At 41.8% G+C, this 7,869-nt stretch overlaps 1 pseudogene; it reads left to right on the forward strand.

Moving 5' to 3' along the window:
• The first annotated feature begins 7,754 nt into the window (after positions 1-7,754).
• On the forward strand, positions 7,755-7,869 carry LOC141569770 (U6 spliceosomal RNA; annotated as a pseudogene).

Raw genomic sequence — 7,869 nt, forward strand, 5'->3', positions numbered from 1 at the left:
TTTGTCATTTGTATGTCTTCTTTGGAGAAATGTCTCTTCAGGTTGTCTGCCCATTTTTCAATTGGGTTGTTTGTTTTTTCATCGTTGAGTTTCATGAGTTCCTTGTATGTTTTGGATATTAGCCCCTTATCTGAGGTACTGTTTGCAAAAATCTTCTCCCATTCAGTTGGTGGCCTCTTTATTTTGTCGATGGTTTCTTTTGCTGTGCAGAAGCTTTTAAATTTCATATAGTCCCATTTGTTTATTTTAGCTTTTACTTCCCTTGCCTATGGAGTCAAATTCATAAAATGCTCTTTGAACCCAAGAACCATAAGTTTAGTACCTATGTTTTCTTTTATGCAGTCTATTGTGTCAGGTCTTATGCTTAAGTCTTTGATCTATGTTGAATTAATTTTGGTACATGGTGACAGATAGCAGTCAAGGTTCATTCTTTTGTACGTGGCTATCCAATTCGCCCAGCACCATTTATTGAAGAGGCTGTCTTTGCTCCATTGTATGTTTTTTGCTTCTTTGTCAAAAATTATCTGTCCATATTTATGTGGTTTTATGTCTGGGTTCTCAATTCTATTCCATTGGTCTATGTGTCTGTTTTTCTGCCAATGCCATGCTGTTGTGATTATTGTAGCCCTGTAGTACAAGCTAAAGTCAGGGAATGTGATAGCTCCAGTATTGTTCTTTTTTCTTAAGATTGCTTTGGCTATTCAGGGTCTTTTGTGGTTCCAAACAAATCTGATGATTTTTTTGTTCTATTTCTTTAAAAAATGCCATTGGGATTTTGATGGGGATTGCATTAAATCTGTATATTGCTTTGGGTAATATGGCCATGTTAACTATGTTGATTCTTCCAATCCATGAGCACGGAATGTCTTTCCATTTCTTTGTGTCTTCTTCAATTTCTTTTAAAGATGTCTTATAGTTTTCAGCATATAGGTCTTTCACATCCTTGGTTAAGTTTATTCCTAGGTATTTTATTCTTTTTGCTGCAATTACAAAAGGAATTGTTTTTTGTATTTCTTTTTCTGAGATTTCATTGTTAGTATATAGGAATGCAATGGGCTTTTGTGCGTTGATTTTGTAGCCGGCAACTTTACTGTATTCGTTGATTGTTTCTAATAGCTTTTTGGTGGAGTCTTTAGGGTTTTCTATATATAGCATCATGTCATCTGCAAAGACTGACAATTTAACTTCTTCATTCCCAATTTGGATGCCTTTTATTTCTTTCTCTTGCCTGATTGCTCTGGCAAGGACTTCCAACACTATGTTGAAAAGCCGAGGTGATAGGGGACAGCTGTGTTGTGTCCCTGAACATAGATCAAAGGGCTTCAATTTTTCTCCATTAATTATGAGACTAGCTGAGGGTTTGTCATATATGGCCTTTATTATGTTAAGGTATTTTCCTTCTATACCTATTTTATTAAGTGTTTTAATCATAAATGGATGTTGCATCTTGTCAAATGCTTTTTCTGCATCAATTGATATACGCATATGATTTTTGTCCTTTTTTTTGTTTATGTGATGTATCACACTGATGGATTTGCGGATGTTGAACCATCCTTGTGCCCCAGGGATGAACCCCACTTGGTCATGGTGAATAATCTTTTGAATGCATTTTTGTATTCAATTTGCTAGAATTTTGTTTAGGATTTTTGCATCGGTATTCATCAGAGATATTGGTCTGTAGTTTTCTTTTTTTGTGTTGCCCTCACCAGGTTTTGGTATCAGGGTAATGTTGGCCTCATAAAATGAGTTGGGGAGTACTGTCTCTTCTTCATTTTTTTGTAAGAGTTTGAACAGGATTGGTATTAGATCCTCTTTCAAGGTTTGGTAGAATTCACTAGGAAGCCATCTGGTACAGGACTTTGCTTTTGGGAAGGTTTTGGATGACTGATTCAATTTTGTTACTGGTGATCGGTCTGTTTAGATTTTCCAGTTCTTCATGGTTCAGCCTAAGAAGGCTATATGTGTCTAAGAACTTGTCCATTTCTTCTAGGTTATTGAGTTTGGTGGCTTCTGCAACAGGTAGACAGGAAGAGGTCTTTCTTTTGTTTTCCAGTACGTGTTCATAGAATGTTTTATTTTCTCTCCTACTGCAGCCTTTTTTTTCTCTCTCACATGGTAGTGCTATGTTTTTTCTGTACTATTCCAGCTTCTCACCCAATGGGAGGATTCCCAGGGAGACGGGCTTCTCCTCTGTTAATAGTTCGCCTGGGTCACAGGGCACAGTGTCCCTTGAGTATGCAGAGTGCTTTTGAAGTTCTCAAGCTCATCCTGTACCAGATTCAGAGCCTGTATGTTTCAGCAGTTCTGTTTACTCCTGCAGGGATCTGCCCAGATAGGTGGGGCCAGTGGTGGGGTGAGTTGTGAGAGGTGGCCCATAGCAATGGCGGCGACCACCACCACAGCCGGTCCTGCTTCCACAGCTCCCTCCCCTTTGCCGGAACTAGTTGGGCTGCAAATCTGTGTCTCAGGTCCACAGTTCTCAGAACAGCAAATGTTCTGTTCTTTTGATCTGACACTGCTACTGTTCCGCTTCTAGCACTGGGCAGGTGGGGGCGGGGCGAGCTCCAGGAGGGTAGGGAGGGGGCAGCTAGTCTCAGTGCCTAAGGCTCCGTTCTCTGCTCGGCAGTGAGGGCTTAAACCACCATTTTCAGCCTTCTTCCCTCAGTCTTTGCTTCGAGGTCTCTGCCATGAGCATTGGGTTCAGCCGTGGTATATGCTTCCCCCTCAAACCTGTGGGCCATAAGCAGAGCTCTAGCAGTCCGAGTTCTTCCCTCTCCCGCAGCTGCGGTAGCTCCGGGATGCATCGAGCTCAGAGCACTGAGCTAGGTCTGCGTCCTGCGCCTGCTGGGCTTCGTCTCCGCACTTCCCCCTTCCCTCCTCCCCTGCTCGCGCGATTCGCCCACCTTTAGGTGAATTCAGTAGTGGGCCTCTTCGTCTTGCCTGTCTGCTGTGCAGGGAGTCCTTTGTGGAGTTATAGTTTTTCGATTAGTTGTAAATTCCAGGGAGACTTATAGAGGCTCACCTCACGCCGCCATTTTGATGGTTTCCGAGATAGATTTTAAATGTCTAGAATGCAAGTGATATGCTGTCTTGAATTGTTAGTTTTATTGTTTTGAAGTAGAGTATTTTTTCATGTTTAATTTATATTTATAAAAATTTAACAAAAGAACCCTTCCCCAAACCCCACAATTCGAATAACACAAAACCAAAGCAAAACTGTTGCACCTTCTATTTTCTTTTATTCCAGTCTTGGCAATTATTTAACAGAAAAATTTTTTTTAAAAAGTCTAGACTTGTTTTTTCAGGTTCAGAGTATGTTGAGAATTGTAGAATCCCTCTTTCACTTTGTATGTCTTCTGTTCATTTGTTATACCTTATTCTGAAATTGAGTCTCAAACTGGAAAGCCTTTGAGGACAGATGCTTCTATAGAGGTCCTTTGACCTAAATAGTTCAGCATTTGCATTAAGATTTATTTTGTAATCTAATCAGAATCCTAATCATAGCCCACAAGAAGGAATGTAATTTTAATATTGGACTTAGCTGATGTGCTCGAGTGTCTGCTAGTTTTTTTTTCCCCTTTAAATCATAGCCATATGGTAAATTTTCTAGTTTGTTATGGTTCTCTTTTGTTGATGGGCATGCAGTGGGTGTTTCTTGGAAATGGCCAATTTTTATTAAAATATTTCTGGAAGAAAAAATAAACAAGGAAAGTCTGAGACACTATCACAGAGAAGAGGACCTAAGGGGACATAATGACAATATGAAAAGTGATATGCTGGATGGTATCCTGGAACAGAGAGAGGATATTTGGTAAAACCTAAGGAAATCTGGAAAAACTATGAACTATACATCTCTGTATTGTCTTCTCAATTTTTCTGTAAATCTAAAACTGTTCTTAAAAATAAAATCTATGGGCTAGCCAGGTGGCTGGAGTGCTGTGCTCCTAATGCTGAGATTGCTGGTTCGATTCCTACATGGGCCAGTGAGCTGCACCCTCTACAGTTAAGATTGTGAACTAGACCTGGGCTGTTGTGTGTGCTACCTTGGGCTATCATGTGCCCCCATGAGCTCCCCGTGGCCAATGTAAGTGTCCGGCAGCCATCACCAGCGATGACCGGGGACCGACTGCCTCAGCCCAGGGGAGCTCAAGGCTCATAATACCAGCATGGGCCAGGGAGCTGTGTCCTACACAACTAGACTGAGAAACAACGGCTTGAACCAGAGTGGAGAGGGGGGGTGGAAGAAAGGGGGAGAAATCTATTAAAAAAACTAAATCAGGAAAAAAATTAGGTAAACAGATACTTCTGAATATGAACTCCGTACAAGTTTCAAAATTAGGAGTCATTCCACTCTTTCCATTTTTACTTAAATTTAAAAGCAAGTCTTAGTGATTTAGGTGGCGATTTGTTGACCCTCCATTGGCAGTGACTGTCCTATGCCCTAATCAATGCTAAATCAATGCCAAATGAGTGGCTTTTCTCCCCTCAGAGGTATCAGCAGGTAGTCCCCCAGTAGATAAGCTCACCTTCTATTTTATCAAAAGATAGCAACTATCTAAAAAGAATTTGGTCTACTTCCTGCAACAAAATCTATGGACTGACTTGCATGTGCACCCATTTTTCCCCCTCTGCTCCTGTTATAACAATAACAGCAGCTACCATTTATGCAGTGCTAATTACCTGCCAGGCACAATGGTAAGCATACTACGTGCATTACCTCTTCTAATCATCAGACCAAATTTATGACATAAGTTCTCATAATATCCCTGTTTTATAGTTGAGGAAACAGAGACTCAGGGAGAGTAAGTGACTTGCCCAAGATCTCACAGCTAGGTGATAGAACCAACTGTTCCAACCTAGATATTCTGACTCTAGAGTCTGAACTCCTAACTCCTAGGCTCTCCTCTATAAGACAAATCCCTGGTCCTATTCGACTCATCCCTTCCCAGCCCTAGGGAGTTTTGATCCATTGACTATTGACATTGACACCTCTGTCTTCCTATCTGTCCCTCTCTTCTCTGTTCTTCACATCATTATGCAAACAAGCTGTCACTCCCAAGCCAAAATAAAACCCCTTCACTAACCACTCAGATACCTCTAATTCTCTCTTGACTTGCATATCCACAACACAACTGTCTATTGACTATCTTCACGTGGAAGTCTTACAGCCATCTCAAACTAAATGCATTGACCCTTGAACAATCCGGAGGTGGAGGGGGGGTAATTGCACTGACTCCCAAGCAGTCAAAAATCCAAGTGTAACTTTTGACTCCCCAAAAACTTAACTGTTAATAGCCTGCTGTTGACTGAAAGTCTTACCAATAACAAAAAATCAACACATATTTTGTATATGTACTATACAGAGGGTACCAAAAAATGTATACACATTTTAAGAAAGGAAAACCGTATTAAAATTGTAATACTCAATATATATCAATAACAGATAACAAAAGATGAATACAAGTTACATTTGACTTCTGCAATTACAAGAGGTACTAAAAGTGGTTACTATCAGTGTCCAGACACTTCTGATTACAGCGAACAACTGCTTGAGCAACGTGACCAAAGTGTTAACATCTCTTAAAATGTGTATACATTTTTTTGGCACCCCTGGTATATACTGTATCCTTACCATAAAGTAAGCTAGAGGAAAGACGATATTATTAAGAAAATCATAAGGAAAATACGTCTACAGTATTTATTGAAAAAAAGTCTGCGAATAAGTGCACCAGCACAGTTCAAACCCATATTGTTCAAGGATAAACTGTATATCCAAAACTGAACCCTTGATCCCTCTGCACTCCCACCAAAAATTCTTCTCAGTAAATGACACCACCATCCACCCTTTTACTCAAGCCAGAAACTTGGGTGCCATATTTGCAAACTCCCTCTTCTCTCCCTCCCTACACTCAGTCAATTGCAAGTCTTGTAGATTCTACTAAATCTCTCTTACCTGTCCATTTGACTCCATCTCCACTGCCTCTGCCCTAGTCCAGGTCACCATCATTTCTCACCTGGACTACAAACCACAGCCTTTTACTAGTCTCTGCTTCTAGCATACCCCATCCCACCGCCCCACTTCAACCAGTCCAATCTCAGCAGTCCACTGCTAACCTTGGTTATTTTTTTTATAGGAAATTTTTATACTTTTTTTTTTATTGAGGAATATTGGGGAACAGCATATTTCTCCAGGGCCCATCAGCTCCAAGTTATTGTCCTTCAATCTAGTTTTTGAGGGTGCAGCTCAGCTCGAAGTCCAGTGGCCATTTTTCAATCTTAGTTGCAGGAGGCTCAGCCCACCATTCCACCATCCCACGTGGGAATTGAACCAGCAACCTTGTTGTTGAGTGCTTGCGCTTTAACCACCTGAGCCATCCAGCTGCCCCTCTGGCAGCTCAGAGGCAGCTCGTTGTCTTTAACCTAGTTGTGTAGGGTGCAGCTCACTGGCCCATGTGGGAATTGAACCAGCAACCCTGTTGTTCAGAGCCCACGCTCTAACCAACTGAGGCATCAGGCCGCCCCCCTTGGTGATTTTTTACACCCATACCGAGTAGGCCACTGTCCAATTTCAAACCCTTCAATATTTCTCTGGGCCTCAGGGTAGAATCCAAGCTCCCTCTTAAGGCTTAGAGTCTCCCCCATGAACTGGCCCCTGCTTATCTCTCCACTCTCATCCTTAACACCCTCATCACTACTTCCTCTCAGCACTCTCTCCCACCACCTCCCAGTATGTCCCCTTTCTACACTCTTGCCACACAGAGTGACTTTCAGTTCCCTCAAGTCTCCCAGCTTTCTCTCAAGTGGGCCTTTTTTCAGTCTTTTCCTCTGCATAGGATATGACCACTCCACACTCCACCCCCAGACCTAACTCCTCTTCAGCCTTCAGGGCTCAGCTTGCCCTCCCATGTACAGGATAGGTTATCAAGGATCTGTACCTTTATCACCAGAGCACTCAGCACTAGGGGTGCAACTGTCTGCACACTCATCTGCCACCCTGTAAACTGTGAGCCCAGGAAGATAAGAGATTATTTATGTTGCTCACTGCTGCAGCCCAGCACCCAGAACCCAACACTTAGCACTGTGTCTGTGGAATGGACAAGTGGGAGTTGGAGGCAGCTGACCTTGAATTTACATCCACAGGCCACGCTTTCTGATTAAACTAATAGTTGTTGTTTTGTAGCTCATTTGCCTTCCGTTCCCATGTCCTCCTCCCATTGGTGAGCCCTGTGAAACACTTTTTCTAATGAACACCATATCAGACATATTATACATTTAGAGAGTAACAAATGTGGCATTAGAGGTTCATGATTTTAGAAGTAACTTCCTCATTTCAAATGGAAAAAAAACCTGAAGTCCCGAAAGCTGAAGTGGTTTGCTAGGGCCACGCTAGCTGTATCTAGAAATATGTGAGTTCAGAATACTTCCCTTGACTCCTATAAATACTTCTCTCTCACTGCGCTTATAACACTGTATTATGATGGTGTACATGTCTATGTGTAAAACTGGGACTCAGCCTCAGATTTGTCGATTCCAGTACTCTGTCCACTCTCTTATACCATGCTGTGATGGATTAAAGACGACCACAAGTTCTTTGATACTGTTCCCGATGGCAGGTGCGGTCTATATTCCCTTCCCTTGAATCCAGGTGGGTTCTGTAACTGCTAAATAAAATACAGCAAAAGAGGCATAGTAGGCAAGGCCTGAACTGAAAATGTGATTCCTTCTAAAACTTTATTAAGAACTTCAAGATGGCAGTGCTCACTTCGGTAGCACATATACTAAAACTGGAATGATGCAAATGATGCATGAAGATTAGCATGGCCCCTGCAGAAGGATGACGTGAAAATTCATGAGGCAGTCCATGTTTTT

The sequence above is a fragment of the Rhinolophus sinicus genome, chromosome 18, assembly GCF_057876585.1.
Source record: "Rhinolophus sinicus isolate RSI-liver-muscle chromosome 18, RSI-T2T, whole genome shotgun sequence".
Classification (NCBI taxonomy): Eukaryota; Metazoa; Chordata; class Mammalia; order Chiroptera; family Rhinolophidae; genus Rhinolophus; species Rhinolophus sinicus.